The following is a 21,704-nucleotide window of genomic DNA, read 5'->3' as shown; positions in this document are numbered from 1 at the left end:
CTGGGTACCAGCACTGTGGTGAGAGCAAGGGTGCCCCTGTCCCCTCGCCCCCATGGGGGCCACCTCTGGGTGCACAGCAGGATGGAGGAGCACCACCCAGGAGCATCCTCCTGGCACGAAGCCTCTCCTGTTAGCGAGGTGCTGAGCTGAGCCCAGCTGAGCCCCCAGGTCTCGTGCGTGCAGACAGGGAGGAATGCTTCCTGCAGCCCCTCCACGCAGAGCTCCTGTGCCCGCAGTCAGCACCTTTGATTGTTCTTCCCCGGTACTGGTACTGCTGTCTCTTGTCTCGTTTGTGGTCCACAGTGATCCCAAGACCTTTTCTGCAGCACTGCTACTTAACCTTACTCTTATGTTCCTTATTCTGTATTTCTATTTTATGAGACTCTAAATGGAGGATTTTGCAATCATTTTGATTGAATTTTATGTTTTTCATGTTTTTTCTCTCTCTTTTTTTTTCTTTTCTTTTTTTTTTCTTTATTTTTTTTCTTTCTTTTTCCCCTCCCTTCAGGCTGCTTTTCATCTTTGGCAAGGTCACTTTGAATTCTGATCTTGTCTTTCAATGTATTTGCAGTCTCTCTTAGCCTGCTACCATTGGGAGATTTAATAAGCATACTCTCTGTTCCATCACCCAAATCGCTAGTGAAAACGTGGAGTAGTGGTGGATGCTTTGCAAACCCTGCAGGCTTCTTCTGACAGGTGCTTGCACATTGGCAGTGGGCTGCTCGTAATTGCTCTTTGTGTGTCCTGAAGACAGGTTCCTGCTGCTCGCCTGTAACAACATGATGTGGAACAGGGTCAAGGTCCCCGTCACAGCTGCTCTGCCCACCTGTCCTACTGCCTGGCCGCAGAAGGAGGCCAGGTGGGCTCAATGTGGTTTGTTTGCAACAAAGCCATGTCAGCTGTTGCTCATCCCTTGTTTTTGCTGGAGGCTTGTTAGCTGATTTTTCCTAGCTATTCCAGAAGCCGAGGCTGAGCTGGCTGATATATATAATGTCCCACGGCCTGCTGGTTTTGCCCTGTCTCAGCAGGGGGGTGTTGTTTGATTTTTCTTTGCAGCTGGGGCTCCTGAGCAGGCTTCCAGAGGTAGCTAAGGCCCTAAGGCTGTATCATTGCTTACCCGAGTGCTAGGGATGGATTTTATCTGACCCAAGCTGAATGAAAGCATTTAACTTAGTTACCCTCTGAATTTTCCTTTCTGTATTGTTGTCCAATATTTGGTTGCTTTTGTTACCTATGCTAGCAGCTATGTGGTTGTAGTTTGTCCTTTAGTGAAGGGAAAACAAAAGAGGACTTAAACTTTTCTTCTTTCTTGGTAATTAGAGCTTTAATAATTTGATAAACCTTGTTAGGTGGGAATTTGGACTGAAGATATAGATGTGTGAATTAATGCTGTAATGGTAAATATAAGAGAAAGGCTAAGGTCCTTCACTTAACCATCATTTTTCTGGTTGAGAGAGAGAGTCTGTGCTTCTGCCAAGAAAACCCAGTGTCTTTTTATACATTTCACCTTCGCAGCACTTAATTTAGGGTAGTAGTTTGCTGAGTCTTCTTGAAATCTGTCATTAGTATTTTATGGTTCTTTTACTCCTTCTTGAATGTTGGAAGTTGTGGGACTGAATGGGGACCAGTGGCTGGAATGAGGAAACGCAATCGTAACAGCTCCTGGTGGCTTCAGTTTCTGCCCTGTGCCAAGCCTGAATTTAGCACAGAGTTGCACGTCCAGAGCTGCTGGTGCCCGAGGCTGAGCCCCTTAGTTGTCTCTGCAGGGGAAGCTGGGCATCCCTTCAGCTGAGGTGCCTCTGTGGCTGCCTGAGGGTGTCAGCTAAAGGGAATGCTCCTTTGTAGCGGCTCGCGGTGTGGCTGGCCGGTGTGCTGTGTGTCCCTGTGGCCAAGCAGCACCACAAGGACCTGCCAGGCTGCCGAGCAAGGCCTGGCAGGTCAGGAGTGCGAACGAGAAAAAGGTGCGTGCAAAGCAGCTGAGAACTAAATCAGCAATGGCCAGCGGTGGCAATAATTATTTGGAAATAAATGACATTCTGACTTGGGCTGCCATTTGACTGCTTCACTGGGAAGGTGATGCTTGATCTAATATAAGCTTTAGCAGCTATTGTTTTTCAGATCAACTTTTAGTTTTAATGAAGTGGAATAAATGAGTTTGAATTAGTTATCATGCTAAAAAGAAGAAAGAACACGAAGGTAGTCACTTAATTTGACAGGTCAGGCAAAATATTTCACAAATTAGCAGCGCGTTTAACTCTAATGAGATGTGATGATTTAAATTTCTCTGTGTAATGCTATCAGCAGGAATGGGATTACACCAGACTCTGTTTGGCAGGATAACTTGGCTAAAACTGCAGTCTTAAGTTGTTCCAGAAGCATAATGGGATATAAAACCCAGGTGCGGAGATGCTTTTTTCTGAATTAAAAATGAATCTGATCAGTCTGGGAGATCTTAAAACATCTGGGCTTGAAATGGCTTGAAGCCGCATCTGAGCTTGGTGGGTGCGATGTTTGATTCCTGATCATTTGCAGTGCTACCACTGCAACAGCAGTAAGGGAATTCAGGTTGTGCTGTTAAGTGCTTCGTTAACTTGAGCAATTTTCAAGTGCAGCCACTGGGGGCTGTGTGTGGCTCCTGCATGAAACCTTATTACTTAGCTGTACTTTTGCATTTACTGTGAAGAAGTTAGTCACTTAACTTTATTCTTACGGCTTTTGCCAAGACAAAGCATTGGTTTTCTGTATCACTTAAAATATTCATTTCTTCATCGTGCGAATACAAAACCGTCTGTGGCAAGAAAAAATAAGACACCTGCTCCCCACCTATCCCTGCAAAAACATTTTTTGAACCCTGGTGGCTTGGATCGTTTTGGACCACAGAGCTGAGGAGCATCCCTGCTGCCGCCCCTGGAGCGGGCTACGTGCAGGCTTCTCCCCGCCCGGTCTGTAAGTCCTCGGGGCTGATGCCAAGAGATGTGACTGAGCCAAGGCTGGTGAGGGGCCTGCCTCCAGCCCCGCTCTGGGGGATGCCCCACGCAGGGGGGTCCTCGCTGCCCTGTTCCCTCTGGGCTGGGACGGAGCCCAGCAGAATTGGGCCTGGTGTGGTTCGTGTTTGTGCTGGGCTTCCTCACAGCCACCTGGTGGCTTCCGCTTCAGGAAGGGTGTCTTTCCTTTCATGTTCTGTGTCCCAGCAGGTAAATGTGAACAGCCTGTCCTTGTTTTCCTAACAGGACCAATTCAAGGCATTTCTCAGTCAATAGATATCATGAATAATTAAAGAAAATTTGCCTTTTTTTTTTTTTCCAGAAAGCACAAAGAATTTGAAATGGTTAGACAAAACACTTGAATCTAATTAAGGAACAATTCAGTGAAGAAAACCTTGACACTTATTTTTAGTATTTGATTCCATACCATACGAATTTAAATGTAAATTGTGCTTTGGAGAAGAATGCTTCCATGAAAAGCTGAGAGCATGTGTTGTATGCTTAGTGTTTTACAAATGGATTATCTCAGGCCTGGATTTGTAGTTCCTGCCTGTGGGCAAAATTCCACCTCAGTGCTTGCATTACTGTTAGTCATACAGCTGTATGTATATTTCTGTTCTACATATTGCTGATAGAATTGTGTGATTAAATAAGAAATATTTTTTTATGCAAGAGATTGTGATCAGTATATTTAGGTTTGAGTTTGGATGTAAGATCTGAAATAGGCTGAGAACAGTAGGCTAAGAACTGTTTCAGTCACACGTTGCCGGCAGGATTGCAGTGCCAAGGGATTAGCGATGTCTTCAGCAGCCTTGAACAGTGGCCTGCAGGTGAGGTAACAGAACGAGGGCTGCCCCTGCTGTTAGCCCCAGCAGTGTCTGAGTCCAGCAGCTCACAGCCAGGCCAATGCACTGCTGAGGTTTTTTGCTTTAAAAAAAAGGCATTATATGGTAATTGTATTATTCTCTGCTTTACTTAATTATGAACTGAAATGAGCGAGTTCTTCAGCTCCCTAAACACCTCAATGTATTTCACAGAACTTAAATCTCTGCAGTCAGTAAAACTGGATTCAGTTCACCAGCTCGGCAAGGTTTATGCGGGGTGGCTCTGATGAGATCCTTCATCCTTGTCTGGGGAAGATTTAAGGCGCCCTCCTCCCTGTGCTGGGTGGACCTGGCTGTGATTCCTGAAGGGGGCTCCCTCTGTAGTGGGGGGAGGCAGCTGGGCGGGCGGTGGGGCAGCTTTCTGGTGGGCTGTGGGTGGCAGTGACTTCGGTTTCAGTTGCAGCGATGGCTCGGAGAGCTGGAGGCTCTTGCTTGTGTCTGTGGTTCTCAGGTGGTCACCTCCTGATGGCTGCTGCTGTGCCCGGGGGATGGTGTGAGCCAAAGCACCGTGGGTCCCGCAGGATGGGTCCGGGTGCACGCTGTGGTGGATGCTGGGGGCTCGGGTGGAAAACGGTGTCAGCCTGAACTCAGCTTCCTGCCTCTCTGGTTTAACTGTCCCCATGAGTTCGGTGATTATTGTTACTTTTCAAAGTGGAAGATACCTGTTCTTCTGAGAACTGTGGGAGCTGGAAAAACTTGAACAAAAAGCATCTAAAAATACACTGCTTTCAGTGCTTCCAGATTTACGTGCCAAATTGCACTGGCAGCCTGACTATGGAGGCTTTGTAAGAATTCTTATAATTTTTTTGATAATTAGCTTCACTTCTACAGGTTTCCCCCCTTTTTAAGCAGTGCTTGAAACCTAGTTTGTACTTTTCCTGCACAGCTACGAGAACTTTCTTGCATGTGAAGGCTGTGATTTGAGGACCGAACTCAATGCCCTCTGAGCTGGAAGCACGTTCTTCCCTGGCTCAAAGCAGAGCTGTGTTCCTCTGGCAGAATCATGTAGCTGATCTGTGGCAACACCACTTTCAGGGAGGTGTTATCTCTATCTTGCACTCCAGAGTAACTGGAAACATCAGACCTGTAGCACACACACATGTGGCTGCAGTGAGCTTAACGAGTGTGAAGCTGGGGAAAAGCCTTCCTGAGCTTGTGACTTGCAAACTCTGCAACCCCTTCCCCGTCTGCAATCAAATGAAGGGGTTGCCCCTCCTCTAAGAGATTTCCCTAATCAGAAATACAGGGTTAGGCAGAGGGATTTAGGGAAGTGTTAGACTCTGTGGCATTATGGTAGAGGGCAGCTTTCTGCTTCAGGGTGGAGTGCCTGGTCCCAGCAAGGGCCGGAGATTTAACCCGGAATCCCACTGCTGGGGGGTGAGAGCTGGAGCCAGGAGCTCTGCGTTCCTCCCCTCTGCAGGGACCAGACGTTGTGAAGCTTCTGCTCTCCACAGTCTTGAAGTATTTAAGGATTGGGCTATAAAGTCAGTTTGTTTCTGTTAATGGATATTTAACAAAGCCACACATCCTCACGTTGCCCTGCAAATGGGCGTTTGTCCTTATTTTTAATGTTTGTTATGCCTCAGTTGTGTAGATGTATAAGATTGTTTCCTTCTACTTCCAGAAACTTTAAATCCTGGTGTTTGGCTATCTCTTTCTTCAGCATTGTTGTTATACTCTGGTAATATTTCTAAAGGATGTGTTCTACATCCAGAAAATAAATTCAGTGGTGGAGGGCACTCATGTGAAACAGCCCTGCATCTTAGGTGTCAAAGGTAGATAAAATATGTATCAGCTACCGACAAGCGTTAGATTTTGTCACTGTGTTAATGCTGGTTACATATCACTCAGATAGGAGAAACATTTGCTTCTTGATTTATGTTCACTGACAATGAAATGTCCAGGATGATTAATTACAGCCCTAAATGATAGTGCCCTTACTTGTACCTCCCTGGCGTGAATGATTGAAATTAATAAATATATTTGTATTGCTGTGGAGTTTGCTATTAGCTGTTAAAATATTTGCACAATTGACATGCTGTGAAGGGATTTAGTTAAGACTTATTTTTGTAATTGGTAACTTGCTACTTTTTCATAGCAGTTTATTGCAGGAAAAGAAGTAGGGGATTTTGAAACTGATTATAAGGTTAAGGATAACAATTTTTCTGATAATACTTTCATCTTATTATGACATCTTTGGGAATTTGTGAGTCCCTAAACCGTCACTTTCTGTAAGCATTTTAAAGGCTTTTACCTTTATATTTTGTCATAATTAAGTCTATAAATTACTTTGAGAATCTGTACTTTCAGAAGATCAGACCCAGGCACATACCTGGACTAAGTCATGTAGCACGGTCTTGTCAAGAGGAGATCACAGACAGCAAAGCGTTCAGAAATACCTTTGTTGCTTGCAGACACAAGACACCTACACTTACCCATCATTTGGGGAATTTTTTATTAAGTTTGTTCTGATAAATCTTTGTGTGTGGGGAACAAAACAAAGAAAGCAATGACCCTTAGTCATATTTGGCTTATCTGCTCAATGGAAATGCAATATTTTCTGTTTAGACTGGAACGACCATCTTTTCACTCTGAACCTTGTTTGCCCTGAGCCTGTGCTTCTTGTTTAGGCTTCTTGTTTAGTTTTCCTTTAAATGTTTTGCTTAAAGGTAATGCTTTATTTATTTATTTACTTTTTATTTGAACTAAAATGCTTTTATAAAGTTTCTGGCTAGCTTCAGTTTTGACTTTAACTTCTCTGTGCCTCAGTACCCCGTGTGTAAACTGGAGATAATGCTGCTGCCTTACCTTGTCAGTTTAATTAATGTTGTGAAGCACTCAGATAGTGACAAACAGCAAAGAAAAGCCCAAAGGAAATGAAAAATTCTTTATTCAGAGTAGTGTTTGGACAGTATGCAGGAGATAAGGCCTCAGACATGCTGAAAAATAGGCGAACACAAAATATTAAATACATGCTCATTAAGTAAAAGGGATCCATCCTATGTGCAGGAAGGCAGGAGCACATGGCAAAATGCTGATGATGCAATTAAAGATGTAAATAAACAAGACGCATGAGATGAATGAGGTGAGATCGGAAGCAATTTCTGCATTTCTGTAATCCTTAGGTGACTTTCTGTAAAGAGTAAGTGTATTAAAATGACCTTAAAACCAAAGCACTTATTAAAAAATATTGACTATTTCAACTGCAATTAGAAAAATATTTCTGTCAAGATCAATGTATTTTCTTATTACTTCTGAGTAATTCCTGATAGTGAAATATATTATGGGTTACAGGACCATATATCCTATGAGGGAAAATATTTTTTTTTCTGGATTTCTTTTGTAAGGGAAAAAAAAGTAGACATGCATTATAGGCGGGGGTGATTTTTTTATTAATGCAAGAAGCTTCCCCTGACATGCCTGGAAAGGTACAAGCTTCAAGATGAATTAGTTTTGCCACGCATACAATTTTGTCAGTGACATCAGGGAAATGATATTCAGTGCTTTGGGGCTTCCAGAAGGATTTCAGAAGTCAGAAGGAGAAGGAATGAGTGGCTGCCACATATATTAATTCATTACTTTTATTGTCTGCTAGAGCATCTGCAAGCAGATAACAAGATCCTTTAGATCTTATTGTAAGAAACCTCATATATTGGTGTGCTAGCTGAGACTGGGAGGGAACTTGAAGTGAAGGTCCTTCAAGAAAATGTAGCTAGTGCATGTTTGGCTCTTTTGTGTGTTAGAGGAAATACCAAACAAATGTTAAATATTTACTACCACCCCTCCCCAGCACTCTGCTAGGTCAGGTTTCAGTAACTTTCTCTGCACAGAAATTTTGCAGCCATCTACTCACTTGTTTGGCTCTGTTAACCCAAACCAAATGTGTGGCTCACAAGAGCAGGGAGTTTAAGGGGTAGTTTCCTAAACAATAAACTGAATTGATTAGAAAGCTCCTGGCTTGCAGTCAAGATATTTACCACCCGTTACTTCCATGAAACACTGGTATGCTTTGTACATGCATGTGAGCCTTCTCCTATTTCTTCAGAGTGGTCCTTTCTGGGTGGCTTCCAGTTATGCTTGCCCAGTGTGATTTATTCTGAGTGCAGGCTGCTTTGACATCGCGTTATGTTGTGCCACGTACAGTCTGACATCCCCTATGATCTCGGAGGATCTGAGGGTGGAGGGTCCTGTGGCAATAAAATAAATGTGTTTTTTTTTTTTTTGACAGTAGCAAATGCCTATGAACCTTTCATCATTCTTGCCAGCTCTTTCCCATTTGCATCAAGGAACATGAAAAATGATAAATGCTAAGAGCAAGAACCCGTGTGATAGGAGTATGGTATTGCTGTCACTGGAGAAAGAAAACTTTGCGTTTAGAGAATAGATCTGAAATGTTAACCAGAAAGCCCATATAAATCTATACCTGTTTAAAATGCCAGATTGTAAAGTCATTGTCACAGATGGCAAAGAAAATAATTTAAGTACTGTATATATGCATAGCAGTGTGTTCATTTACATGGCTTGCTGCAGTAATAGATTCTTACAGCGCTTCTAGTTTCACTGGCTTTCCGTATTTGCAATCAGATCAAAATAAATTAATATAGCAGACTCTGAATTGCCGTAAAGGAGAGATTTATGGCCCTTATTGAAATGATGAGAAAATCATTTAGGAGGGACTAACAAATAGTTGATTGTGGTGCCAAACATCTCTGGCAAATAGCAAATGCTTCTGATGTTTGTTGAATGAATTTTCTTCATCTCTTCAGATCTTGTAATCAGCCAGATCTGCTATTTCAATGGGATTTGTGAATGGGACGAAGTCTAAGCCAGCAGGCTTGTTTTCCTTTGATGCCTAGGAAATGCTGAATCTTTCCCTTATTATGCAGATATTCATCCTTCTGTATATAATTGTAGGGGAGAGAACTGGCTTCCAGGATTGCTGTAGTGGCTTCCTACAGCCAGATGCTGAGGCCTTGCTGCAGATGCATGAGGATGATGGTGAAAAGGTGTGAGGTGAGCTCCTGAGCACGCCTCTCCCTTGGGATGTGCCTGGGCAAATTGCTTAATTGGTTCTCACTGAATTTGCTGTGTGCTATTACTCTCCTTTCACATACAGTCTTACAAGGGGGTTGAGAGCTGTAGCTGATCAGCTGTCTGTAAGTTGTCAGCACACCAGGGCTCTTGGCTCAGCAGCTCTGTAAATACAGAGTATTGTTAGGAGAGATCTTGCAGCGAGTCTGAAAGCAGCGGATGTACTAACTGTGCATCACATCAGAGCTGCCTGGCTCTGGGTGCATTAACTCTTATCCCTTTCCTGAATAAGTGCACTGCCAGTTTTGGTGGCCCTTCCGAGAGGCTATTGTGATGGTGGCTTGTTTGAGCAAGGGTTTGTGCCAGGACCGGGTCCCTACTTCTGTGCACTGTCTGCTTTTACTTGTTGGTTTGCTGGGGGTTCCCAAAGATTGCCAGGAAAAAATAAAAACAGAGAAGAAAATGAAGTGGCTGCATGCTCCAGAGAAGCACAGGACCAGTGGAGAGACTGCAGTTTGTGTAGCTCCCTGGAGATGGGAATAAATTGCTTTTCATGGCTACAGTGGAAAATTGTATTGAAAGAGGACTGGAAGAATGCGTCTTGCTTAATTCCTACCCAATAGAGTTCTGTGAATTGCAAGCTGGGAAAGGAATTCAAGCTATTCTTGTAGATATTGCTTTTTGACTTTGTGTTTTCCAGCAAAGCATCACCTGCTGCTCTGCATCTACGGCACTGGACTTGGAGCAGCCAGGGCTCGCCCCCAGCTGTGTGCCAGCCTGCCCCTGTGGTCAGAGCGCTTCAGGTGAAATCTAGCAAGCTGCGTGCTTGGATCGTCATCCTTCTGTATTCTTTTCCTTAGGCTCTGTGAAATGGATGCTGTTATTTTCTTTAGTTGTACTTTTATGTTGTAAACTCTTCAAAATAGATTTTCCTTATAATATGGATGCACGGTCACCCGTTAAGTCTCAAACAATGGGTTTTTTTGATTTCAGTTGTGGTCTCTTAGCGCCACTGTAATCCAGGCGCTGATACCAGTGGCTGTGGATGTGCCCCCTGCCGCCCCTCGAAAGCCCATCACACATCCTGCACGCCCCACGTGCGGCGAGGCTCTGCCTGGTGCAGGAGCCCTCACCCTGCGATTCTCGTGGCTTTGGGGAGCTTGATGAGAAATGAATTCCCACAAAGGCTGTGGCAAGGCAATGGGTAACTCTTCCATACAGTCAGCTTACCCGGCATATTTTTAGTAAAATCTCATGTCTGTAGAGTACAGCGGGTTTCTTGCTTGCATGTGAACCTGTTGTGAGCTTGAACTGGGAGCTTGGAGGAAAGATACTGTGGTCAGCTGCTGCCCTGCTCTGTGTTCGGGAGCTGTTGGTGAAGTAAGCCATGGATTCTGACTTTCACCAGGGTTTGAAAGCATAGGGGATGCATTTTCTAGTAACTTCTGTTTTCAGATTAAGCATTCTTGACAAGCAGCTCGGCACCCCGAGTTTTACAGTTCACTGCTGTTTGGTACAGACAGCTTCCCCGTCTCTCCCCGTGTTTATATTGACCCTTTCATTGATTTATTGTGATCATTCTTCAAATTCCTTGTGAAAGAACCGACTGCCTCTTGGCATTGAACGTAGAAACCTTTCCATTATAGATAAGTTTCAGAATGGCAAATCCTGTAGGAGTTGAAAATAACTAGTTACATCTCCTATAAGAGGTTTTGTTCAAAATTAATTGAAAAGAGGAAGAAATGATTCTAGAGGTGTCATGATGGAATTTACTTTGACTTTTTAATTCTTCTGTCTCTGCTGTGTCAGTGAAACTGTACTTGCCATCTTTATGACTATCCTAGGTTATTTGAGACACATGCCTATAAAATTCTTGGTGTGTTGTATAAGGAACATAACTCATATTCTGAAAGTTTTTTATTCTCTAGTTCCTTTGTTACAAACCGGCATCACCTGCGGCCGTTTGTGTGTGTGCATGTGCCTCAAGAGGGAGATGTGAATCCGGAGCCAAGCTCTAAGGGTGGAACTGCATCAGGGACATAACCGAGACACCTGAGTGCCTCGTGTCGAGGAGGGTGAGCGGTTACATTGCATGAAAGTAAGATCAACAGTACGTTTGTATGACTTAGTCTTTAACCAATGTGCTAGGGGGTTGACATACTGCGGGTAACTAAATGCTATTATGAATTCTGTTAGTCTGTAATTACAAAATATGGTTCAGTGCTACTCACATTGCTTCAAACTGGCTGTGCTACAGGACGTGTAAGGCTCCTGCCTGCTGAGACAACACTGAGCCCTTCAAATGGTACTTAAACAAATTTTTCTCATTGTTATTCACCAATACTCACAGTTACCCTATGCAAATTCATGAATGGGTATGAATTCTCCTGGCTCAGTATGATATTCATTGTTAGATTAGCACCTGCTCTTCTTTCTTCAGGGAAATCATAGAAATTGTATCTCTCATGATTGATAACAAATATTCTTTTCTGAAAAAAAAGAACCACAACACATTAAGATAAAAAAGATCCCTCTTATACCTAGTCAAAGGGTGCCCCACAGAATTTCTAGAACCTCTTTTTTTCTTCAGGAATTTATTCTACAAGGAAGCTCTGTTAGCTGAAATTCTCAACTCTTTGCATGGCAAAAGAGGCCTAAACATCTCCCCAGGGTGCTGGTGGAACAGACAGCAGAGATGTGTGTGTGCTTGGTGCTCGTGTGCTGCAGGAGGCCAGGAGACAGGGTGGCTGTGCCTCCACAAATGTCATCGTGTTGTTTACACAGTGAGGATCTACAAATATCAATGTTTCTGCAGAGGTAAAATAGGCAAGTAATTTATACAAAATCTTCAGATTTCTCAGCTCTCCTGCCTGCGATGGTACGTGTTCACTTTGGATGTGATACTCGCCAGGTAGTGACAAGGATTCTTGGGCTGTAGCTTGGAGGCCATTTGAGAGTTTTAAACCTGTGCAGTTTTGCTGCTTTTCACAGGTTTCTTCCACAAAGAGCATGTTCTAATTCCAGGTCTGCAGATGTGCACTGCTTTGCTGTGCAAATAAATTAGTAATAAATGTAAAGTCCGGTAATTACTGTCTCTACGGAGAATTCATTTAATAAAAAGTCTGAGGTGATAAAGCTCCTGAATCCCTCCTGTGCCTCAGTTTCCCTGCCTGTAAAACAGGCTTCCCCACCTACATGGAGAGAGGATTCTCCAAAGCCACTTTTAGAGTTTGCAAAAATCTAAGACTAAATCCTGGACAAAATCAGACACCTCCCTGCCCCGTCAGCAGTAGTTCTGCTGCTCCTTGTAAAGGAGCTCTAGCAGAAGCCAGAAGAGCTCTGTGCTCAGAGTGCCCAAAGTGACAGAGGTCGTCGCTTTCTGAGTCCACATCCTCTTTACAGCCAAAACCTGGCTTCGGTATCTGAGCAGAAGGCCCATAGGGTTTCAGTCTGCATTGGAGAGTGCGAGTTGGTATGCTTTTCTCATTTTCTTCCAAGTTTAACTCCCTTGTAGTTAAAACAATGTATAATTAAAATAACCTCCTGTCTTCATTAATTATCTATGCTTTAGATTGTTATTGGGGAAGAAATCAAAGGGACCTGGCTTCTAGTTCACTCGAAGTAAATCTTGGCATGAGAAAATATGTCAGTCATGGAACAAATACTTCCTAATTTAATTGTGCACCACAGCACGCAGGGAGAGGAATTTCCCCCGTGAATGACGCATGTTTCCTTCCAGGTGACAGCAGGTCAGAAGTGGGGCGGCCCCGCTCCTGCAGGCACTTACTGGCTGAACATCGAGGTTTGCACGCACTTCTACAAGAGCAGGGTCCTGTAGGATACCACGCTCTTAAAACAGGCTTTTGGGAGGATTTAAACACCTGCAGGGCTTTCATGCTTGCAGCATCGCTGTCATCTTTGGCTGTTTCTGATGAGCAGGATAAATGCTGCTTACATAATTCAAAGAGGAAAACGTGCTGATCCCACTTCAAAGGGACTCCTGGCTGTGGATGCCGAGTGGACGGGCATGTCTCCTGGGACCTGCCGTGAGGATGCCAGCCTCCGAGGGAGTGCATGGTGCCTCCCACTGCCCAGATACACAGAGCAGTCCTGAGAGCATAATTTGATTTACTTTTTTTTTTGGCACAGATCTTTTCAAAATGTTCTCTAATGTGTCATAGGTTCGTGGTAGCTAAAGGCTGAATTTACTTACAAAAACATTTCTCAGCATCCTAGTAGAGAAAAACAAAGACTTTGTGGCACTGTCAGCAGTAGGTAGAAACTGCTCTCTGCTTCTGTCCATGAAAGGTTGAGTGCTAGACTGTTATTGGACTCCTTCTGGGTATAACAATGAAAAATACATATCTTAAATAGGCATGAAATCCATTATGGAAGAAAACCATCAGTGTTCTAGTGATTATTACTTTTTTTGTGGGGTGATGGAGGTTTTCTAGAAGTCGTTTATGAGCACTAACATCTGCCGACTGTTATAGCACATCTGCAGGGGACAAATGTAAATAACTTGTGTCTTTCGGTACTCAAGAAAATTCAGCTGTACTTGTTTGGTTGTAATTGGTCTGTATTGTTTGCCCCAGAAAGCAGTATTAAGACTGTTACATAATAAAATATCTAGGTCGTCTGTATAATGCAAATAGTATTGAAACCTTATTTACAGCTAACTATGCTTTGTTTTATTTGCATTCACATTAATTCCTATTAGAATCCAGATTTTATCTCTGGGAAGTTACAAATTCTGCTCTCTGCCAATCTCACTTTTCTGTGGAAAACCATCAGAGCTGATCTCTTCTGCCTTACCTCTCACTGCAAGGTCTTCCTCTCTGGCTGGTCTGCCCCTGAGCCGTCCCAAGTGAAGCTCACAGCACTGCTGCTGGCATTTCTTCACCTGCCTTACCCAGGGAGCAAACCCTCCCGCATCAGATTGGCACCCACTTTGCTCTCCCGTGTGCATCCTCAGGCATGCCTCTAGAAAGTAGAAATTTTCTTTAAATTTTAACTATTTTTCAGGGTTTTAAAACTGCACAACGGGTGTCTTTATTTATGGGCTGAAATATCCCATTTCACTTCCCATCCAATGCTGCTTTATTTCACTTGTCACCTCAGTCACCATGTGGTGCAATTCATGGTTGCTTTTGTGAGCAAACAGTGATCATGCGGTTGAAACGCTGGACTCTACTTGCTTTTGACATTTATATTTAATCCCCTTTAAATTCCCTCCTGTCACAGACAGGGAAAATCTGTCTCTCTTTTTGGGGCTTTTTCCCAGGTGAAAAGCAGGGATAGTAGTGGTTTGCTCCTCAGAAACATTCTGTGAGCATAAGTAAGTCCATCTTTCTGAAGTGTTTGGGTGTTAGTGTGCTGGGCACACGATGACTGATAGAGAAACACGTACATTTGGTCTATGTTTGAACGTTCTCCCAGTATAACGCACTGGCAGTTAAAGAAGTAACTGTGTGCTTGCGGTGACAAACGTAATGTATGGGTAACAAATGGTGCTCAAACTTTTCGTAAGAATAAACATAACTTATACCAGCAAATTAACTGTGTATGCAAACTAAAGGGGATTTAACAAAACATTCTAATGCATCTTTTAAGCGCAGACAACCTATCACATTAAAAAGCTTACGTCTCTTTGTTTTGTTTTCTCAGCCGAAAGCTTAGCACAGTCCCGTCCGTGACTGGTTTCCAGCTTGCTATCACAGCATAAGCAACAACAACATCAACGGTGAGATCCTTCAAGCTGAATAATAGAGGTATTTGTGGGCACAAAATAGGATGACTATATTTAATGAGCTAGAAACTGTGTACTGTGAATTTATTTCTAGAGCTATTTTAGTTATAGAGATACAACAACATTAAACTTCTCTCTACATTCCCTTGCTAATCTCAAGTAGCAATAAGTATGGTAATTAGCTTTCACAAAAATTAGGTATTCAAAGGGAGCTTAATTGCGTAACGTCAAGTGGATACAGGAGCTGATAACTCGCTCCCAGGGGACGGGGCAGGGCCAATATCTGGGCAGCGCCATGCGGCCAGCAGCCCGCTGCCGAAGGGGCGCCGCCACCAGGGTGGTGGTGCTTGGGTAGAGCCTGTGCGGAGAGGCTTAGGCAGTGCAGAGGATAAACAATAAAGTAGAGTTACTCCCTGTCGGGGATTTGGAGTCATAGCTCATTAAATTCCCTGGCATAATACAAGTTATTCTTCTATTGTGTGAGGCACAGGTACTGCTTTGTTTTGGGCTGATTGATGCGGCGCACGTAGCTTTTCCCAAGGTGCCTAATTGAAAGCACCTCGTCAAAGCTGCAAGGTGTGCTGACACTACCTTTGAAGTTACCATGTAACGTCAGAGCCTCCTGAGTTATTCTACTTTATTTTTGCTTCATATTCTGAATGATTATCATTAAATAGATTGATGTTTTCCTGGGAAGATTAATGCATGTAGTTGGATGAGATTTAATTTCAGGTTTTAAATGCGGTTATTGTGTTCTGGCTTTAATGGCAAACAACCAGATAGCTGACTCCTTCCCAAACTGTGCTTTTCGTCCCTGGAGAGGTCTAACGTGGATATCTATATTTTACTGTAAGACATAAAACTGAAGAAGGCCACAGCATTGCTATAATGACTCCATGGGATGTGACTGACTTCCATTGGCTCTGCAGCTTATTTATCATTATGGAGAGAGTGCATATAACCCTCTTCGTGGCCTGGGGAACTTATTGCTCTAAGCTTAATGTGGACCCACCTACCCCTTGTTGGCAGAGTTTGGCTGCACACCGTGGCTCTGAGATAGCAAGGCAATTTAGTTTTCCTGTTACAGAAGCTGACTTTAACTCTCATATCATCTGCAAAGATCTTCAGTACTTGAAGTTCCCTGTGATCCCCTACAAGGATGATGTTTTAATGTTTAAGCTGGAGGTGAACAATGAATTTATTAGACATAAAGCCCCCAACTCTTGTTAGTTTTTAGGTAATTTTGTGTAAATTCAGGTGATAATAAAATGGGTTTATGCAGTAATTATTGGAGCAAATTATCACCTGAGATAATAGTGGGCCATTTAAAATGAAAAGACCAAGGATCTACATGCAAAAGGAAGATAACTTACTTTGCTTGAGATTTTATAACTTATTCAAGTCCCAGTGGGCTTCCTGTATTCATAGGGAGTGTCATGCTGAGGATCTTTTGTGCCCTAGGAGTGAATTTTTCTTGAGCTGAATCTGTCTGAATGTGCTTCTCTGCTAACTTTAGAGATAGGTAAGGTGTCACTGAATAGGAATTTTATATATATATATATATATATATATTTTGCTATAACAATTTGATATCCTTATTAGAAGTTCAAGAATCTTGCGGTTAACAATTTACATTCAGATAGTTTACACTCAGTTTACATAATTATATACTCTCTCTGGCTCCCAAGTAAACAATACTGTGTCATCTAGATTTTTGATATTTAATTGGTCAATTTCCAGCTTTCCAGCTTAGGGAAAGTTCTAGATACAGACCAGCAGAATGATCTGTAAGCTATTCTGCTCAGAGAACCCTTGGGTAAGACCAGAATTGGTTGCACACTTTCATCAGGTTTTCATAAGGTTCATGCCGTGGTTATTAGTTTCCTTTCTCCACTCTCATAGAATGAACGATGTTCATTCCTTCCTTTTATTGTATAAAACAGTTTAGCGTTCTTGCTTCTCTCCACCATTATCCATGTTTTGAAATCACACAGTATCTCCAGTGTTGTTATGATCACCACTGGGTTTTTGGATTGTCCCACTCCTGTGGCAATTCCCCCTTTGAACTGTGGCACCGTAGCCTGTTTCCAGTTAAATGTAAGGGACTTCTCTTTTATGAGTCACCTTGGCAGGTTGATTATGATTCTCCTCATCTCTCAGATGCCATCTGTCCCCTCTTCCCAACCCCATACTTTTCCCTAATCCCTACCAGCAGAGTTTAAATGGAGAAGATTTTATAGAAAACCAATATTGGTAGACTTATTGTTGACAATTCATTCTTTTTTCTGATGTTTTATTTATGTTAAAAGCTACCATAACTTAGACCTAAAATAAAGAGGAAACGACAGTTGAACTCTCAGGCAGACTAATCCAGCATTCCTAAGAAATGCTGCTTCAGATATAAGATTTGAACACTACTTAGAGGCAGGTAGACATAGAGTCTGTGTGGCTTCACAACAAAAGCATGTATGACTATATATTCATGCACATATACTTAGACTCTTATATATAAACGTGCTTTTGTTCTGAAGCCAGTTTCTAATCATTTCAGGATGTTACTATTTCTGTCATATTGTTAAGTGATTAATTAACTGACAAAAGAGTCTATTCTATCTTCAACTTTTAATAATTCTTAAATGCTTGGATGGAGCTGATTCAAACCCTTTTATCAAGGATTTTCTTCAATGTTGTTGAGAAAGACAAACACATCTCTGAACCAGCAGCTGTATTTTAAATTGTTATTGTTTTAGATGCAAAAAGCAGTAACAGTAACCATCTACTGAAGATGCAAATATAAAATCCAGTATTATTTTTGTATCCTGGATTTATATTGTACATAATATATAATTTAAAACTTAAGTTGTCATTTAAGCTGCAGAGCACACATACAAGCTGCTTAACACCTGGCTGGTTCCTTTGAGATCAATTGAAATAGTAAAATCGAACAAATAATTGTGTTTTGGGTCAAGACAGTGGTAGAACGAAGTTGACTATTGCTCAAGGATATAGCAACTTCAGCATCAATAATACATAACATGCAGCTATATGAATAAATCTCTTTTGGTATTCAATTCAGTGGTTCCTCATCCTTAAAAGATTAGTTTTGTAAATGCATTTTGCAGCGGTGTGTAAATTATTACCTTTGGAGAAGCATGGTACACTTACCGGAGAACTACTTGGAAGGTTCAACAGTGTGTTTTTTCAGTAATGTATGAGAATCACTGATCCTGGATAAACGCAGCAGAGCCAGTTATCGTGACTGACATACTATAGGGTAAAATGAATTCAAATTGCAAAAGAGTCCGTTACTCAAAACCAGTTTTGGGATCTTGTTGAACTGTGCAATAACTGGACAAAGTTCCACATTTCTCCTTCCAGTTTATGCTTATCTGAACAATAAAAAGTTGGAGGGTGAATTTACATTTTATTCATGTTGTATTTACTTGACATAAGCTGCTAAAACAAAAACACTTTCTTAGTGTTTTATTAAAGGATTCAAAACCTGTTTCTTGGGATTTTTGTCTGAAAAGATCTTTTAATGAATCATTTCTGAAAATACAATCAATCTTTTCTGAAACATCAGTATATAGTGGTCATATAATACAGTGTGGGGCAGGAACTGTAATCTCTCCCAGGCACAAATAAATCACAATCAATACTCTTAATGAAACTGAGTTCTGCTTGGCAATGTCTCCTGCGATAGGGGTGGCAATTACTCTTTCTACTTAATATCGGTATTTTTTGGTGACTGTGATGGTCTGATGGTGAACAAAGCAAGGCTGTAGTGAGAGGTAATAACTGGAAGAAAGGCTCGTGTCACTTGGTACAGTCGTGGGAATGGCTGCATTGGGTCAGACCACTGTTATACCCTGTGGCTCGAGAGGGGTAGGAGCCAGCAGAGAGAACATGGGGAGCAGGTGAAAAGAAGTCATTCAGTAATGCTGTTAAACAGCAAAGAAATTACCCTCCCTGCAGACTTTGCCTGTCTGTAGTGACTGAAGCAGTGTCTGACGCTGACAGCGTTTGACAAACAATTGTCCTGATAGGATTTGCCATCATCAAAGTGAGGGCATTGCTGTATATTGCTTTTGATTAAATTCTTCTCTGCCAGCTGCCTCATGCGGGTGACTGGCAGTGAGTGGGGGAGGCCGGTGACCTCCAGCCCCCTGGTGTCCCAGCGCCTGGGGCTCCCAGAGCTGCTGGGGTCTGGTTCTCGTAAACCCTCCTGGTGCTTGCAGGCTCCCTCGCTCTGGGACAACCCATCGGCGGGGGTGGCTGAGACTCCAGCTCTGCTTTGAAAAGTGCTTTGCAAACGTGGAAATACATTCTATTCTAAACTGGTTTCAAAACTGGGATTTTTTTCCTCTTTGAAATGTAGCAGTTTTTTCCTCACTTGCAAGATACAGCAATACCAAGTCAGAGACATTTTACTGGCAGTGCTGCAGTGATGAACAGGCTTTCATGGGGGTGTAGGAGAAAAGAGTTAAGCTTGTCACTAGTTGCCTTAAAATGTTGTGTACAGCGATAACATAGTCTTGCAGTGTAGTGGCTGCCTTCATTATTCCTTCCTTCAGTCTTTCAGAGACTCAGTCTTTTGTCAGCTGTGACTCCAGTACTTTCTCTCTCCATTCTAAACACTTAACATTGTAAACTCCATCAGTGCCCTTCTGTCCCAAAATTGAGGATGCACCTACACTCATGCTACTCATACTATTAGTTAATAACCTTTCTACTGATAAGATACTTTTTTTGTAAGGTCATAGAGCATTCATAGCATAGTACTGTGATATTTATATTGGAGTTCTTCCACAATAGAGCTTGCAAGGCTGAATCATGACAACTTCTGTGTGGAGAAGTGCCTCTTCTAAACTCTACTTGGGTATTTAAGTAAGTGCCACTGCAATAATCAGATGCTATATGCACAGGTCTCAAAGGGCAGAGCTAGGACTGACAATCTTAAAAATAATTGCTTACCGGAAATGTTTTCAAACTCTAGTAAGCTAGAGATGTTTTCTCGGTCCCAAAATATTTATAGAGTTACTTGGACTAGAATACTAACATGATTTTTTTTTAACAGTGACTTTTAGTGAGAAATTACTGGCCTTATTATGGATACAAAATTAAGGATGTGGTAAAAATATCTGTAGCTTTTAGTAACTCATGAAGAGTTTCTTTCTACAGAGAATGCCTAACTGATGAATCTAGCTCAGCTTATAGAGTAAGTGGAGGCATTAAGATATGACAAAGTGTGGACCTATTTCTATATGCAGATCTCCAGCAGAAATTGTAAGGCCACAATTAACATTGTGCTAATCTCTAGGTTTAGAAATATATTTTACAAAATGCATTAAAAATGCATGTTGAAATGCCAAGCATCTTTATGACGTTGTGTTCAAATGTACAAAGGTGTGTATTCTTAAAGAACTGAAGGGCTAGCCAGGGTAGATTCAAAGCACATTAAAATAGTTTGGAAGTAGTATTGCAAAGCACAACAATCTGATTTATGAATAGGAGGAAATTAAAGTGATATGCCATACCTAATTATTTTTGTTTTTGACTTAGATATATCATAACTGTCATAAAACAAAATTGTCTTTTGATTGTAGTAATATACATTGAAATAACACGTAGGAAAGTTAATCTTCTGAATCTTATGAAAAAGCTTATGAAATAAGTTATTTTGTACTGAGGATACATTTCTGCTAAAAGTTCTCTTCTATCTGAAATACTTAATTTTAGGAGTGAAATGAAACAGTGGATCTCACGATGGCCTGATGAGGTGTTCCTCCGTACGAGGAGCAGGAAGGAAGGCAGTCCGACCCACGGAGCTCCGTGCTACGCCTGTAGCCTGAGCACAAGCTCACTGCAAACGTCTGTCCCTGGGGACTCCCTGATGTTCCGCTACCTTTCCATCAGGGGAACAAGCTGTGGAAAAGATGAGGTAGTCTCACGTGGCAGAGGCTGGCCCTTAAACAGCTTTTTGTAGGTTTCCTCCAGAGTCTTGAGCAAGTCACTACAGCCTGGTGTGCTTGGGATCTGCCCAACGGGATAATCTAGTAGCCCCTTGTTTTGCTCTTTTGAGGACATGGCGAGAACATCCCAGGAAAAGCGGAGCAGTAGATGTAACAACCTATATGAGATACTGTAGAAACAAAGCTGATTCCCTCGGCAGCACTCGCTGAGGTCTGACACCTGGCCTCACGGCAAAAGGGAAGTTTTAAATATTCCATTTTGTGCATCCTTGGCCAACTCAGAATTGACTGATTTATATTCAACGTGAAAACTGGATTTCGAAGTACCTTTAAGAGTGTTGCAAGAGGGCGGCTGGCCTGACAAGAAAATTATTCTGTGGTATCACTACATAATGTAGCTAATGAATTAAATCTAAAAATCTAACAACCTAAGGTTAAATCTGTTTGAGATGTATAAAAATTCACATGAAAATGAGTTTTTGTATTAAAGTATCATAACTCATTTTTTCTTCAGCCAGAACATACATTACATCAGTGCATCTCTGTTTGTACAGTTGTAAGGTGTTACACCACACATTTAATCTAAATACCAAACCATGATTATTTTCACATTTCTGTCATAAACCTTGTGTTTTATTTTTACAGCGCATCCATGTCAGGAATCATATGAACAATGATGGCCAATATTTGCTTTGTTAATAGAGGTTTAAGTGGGGATTAATAGAAATAGCCTGATTATTCATGTTATTCAAGATGAAAAAAGTGTCATTCCAACCAATAGCAATAGGCACTATTATTTACCATTTATGTTGAAACGCATGGTTATTTTGGTTGCTTGATACCTGTTGTAATGGTAGACCTTCCACTAACATTTTTTTTTGTGAAAGTCCTGCTCTTAACTCATTAGTCTTGAAGAGCCTAGGTGGTATTTTTGTTAGCGTTTCACCTGGGCCACTGCTGCTGTTCTTTTGGCTGCTCCCCCCTGCAGTGGGCACTGCTCTGCCCAACCCTCTGGCCGAGTGCCTGCGGGGCTGTTCCTGTCCCTGCTCAGGCACAGACCCCTAAGAAAATAATTTTCTTAGGT

The 21,704-nt window shown here is 42.1% G+C and overlaps 1 long non-coding RNA gene across 2 annotated transcripts; it reads left to right on the top strand.

Moving 5' to 3' along the window:
- Positions 1-498: 498 nt before the first annotated feature.
- Positions 499-21,628, top strand: LOC106036676 (uncharacterized). 2 transcript variants are annotated; one of them, XR_001207556.3, is made up of 3 exons: positions 499-1,083; positions 14,567-14,642; positions 20,388-21,628. It is a non-coding gene; the product is annotated as an uncharacterized lncRNA (long non-coding RNA). The 2 variants fall into 2 exon arrangements; XR_007167120.2 differs by lacking the exon at positions 499-1,083 and adding an exon at positions 1,359-1,961.
- The last annotated feature ends 76 nt before the right edge of the window (positions 21,629-21,704 follow it).

This window comes from Anser cygnoides, chromosome 10 (assembly GCF_040182565.1).
Source record: "Anser cygnoides isolate HZ-2024a breed goose chromosome 10, Taihu_goose_T2T_genome, whole genome shotgun sequence".
Lineage (NCBI taxonomy): Eukaryota > Metazoa > Chordata > Aves > Anseriformes > Anatidae > Anser > Anser cygnoides.
Note: the sequence above shows the minus strand (reverse complement) of the source record. Positions and strands in the feature narration are given on the sequence as shown.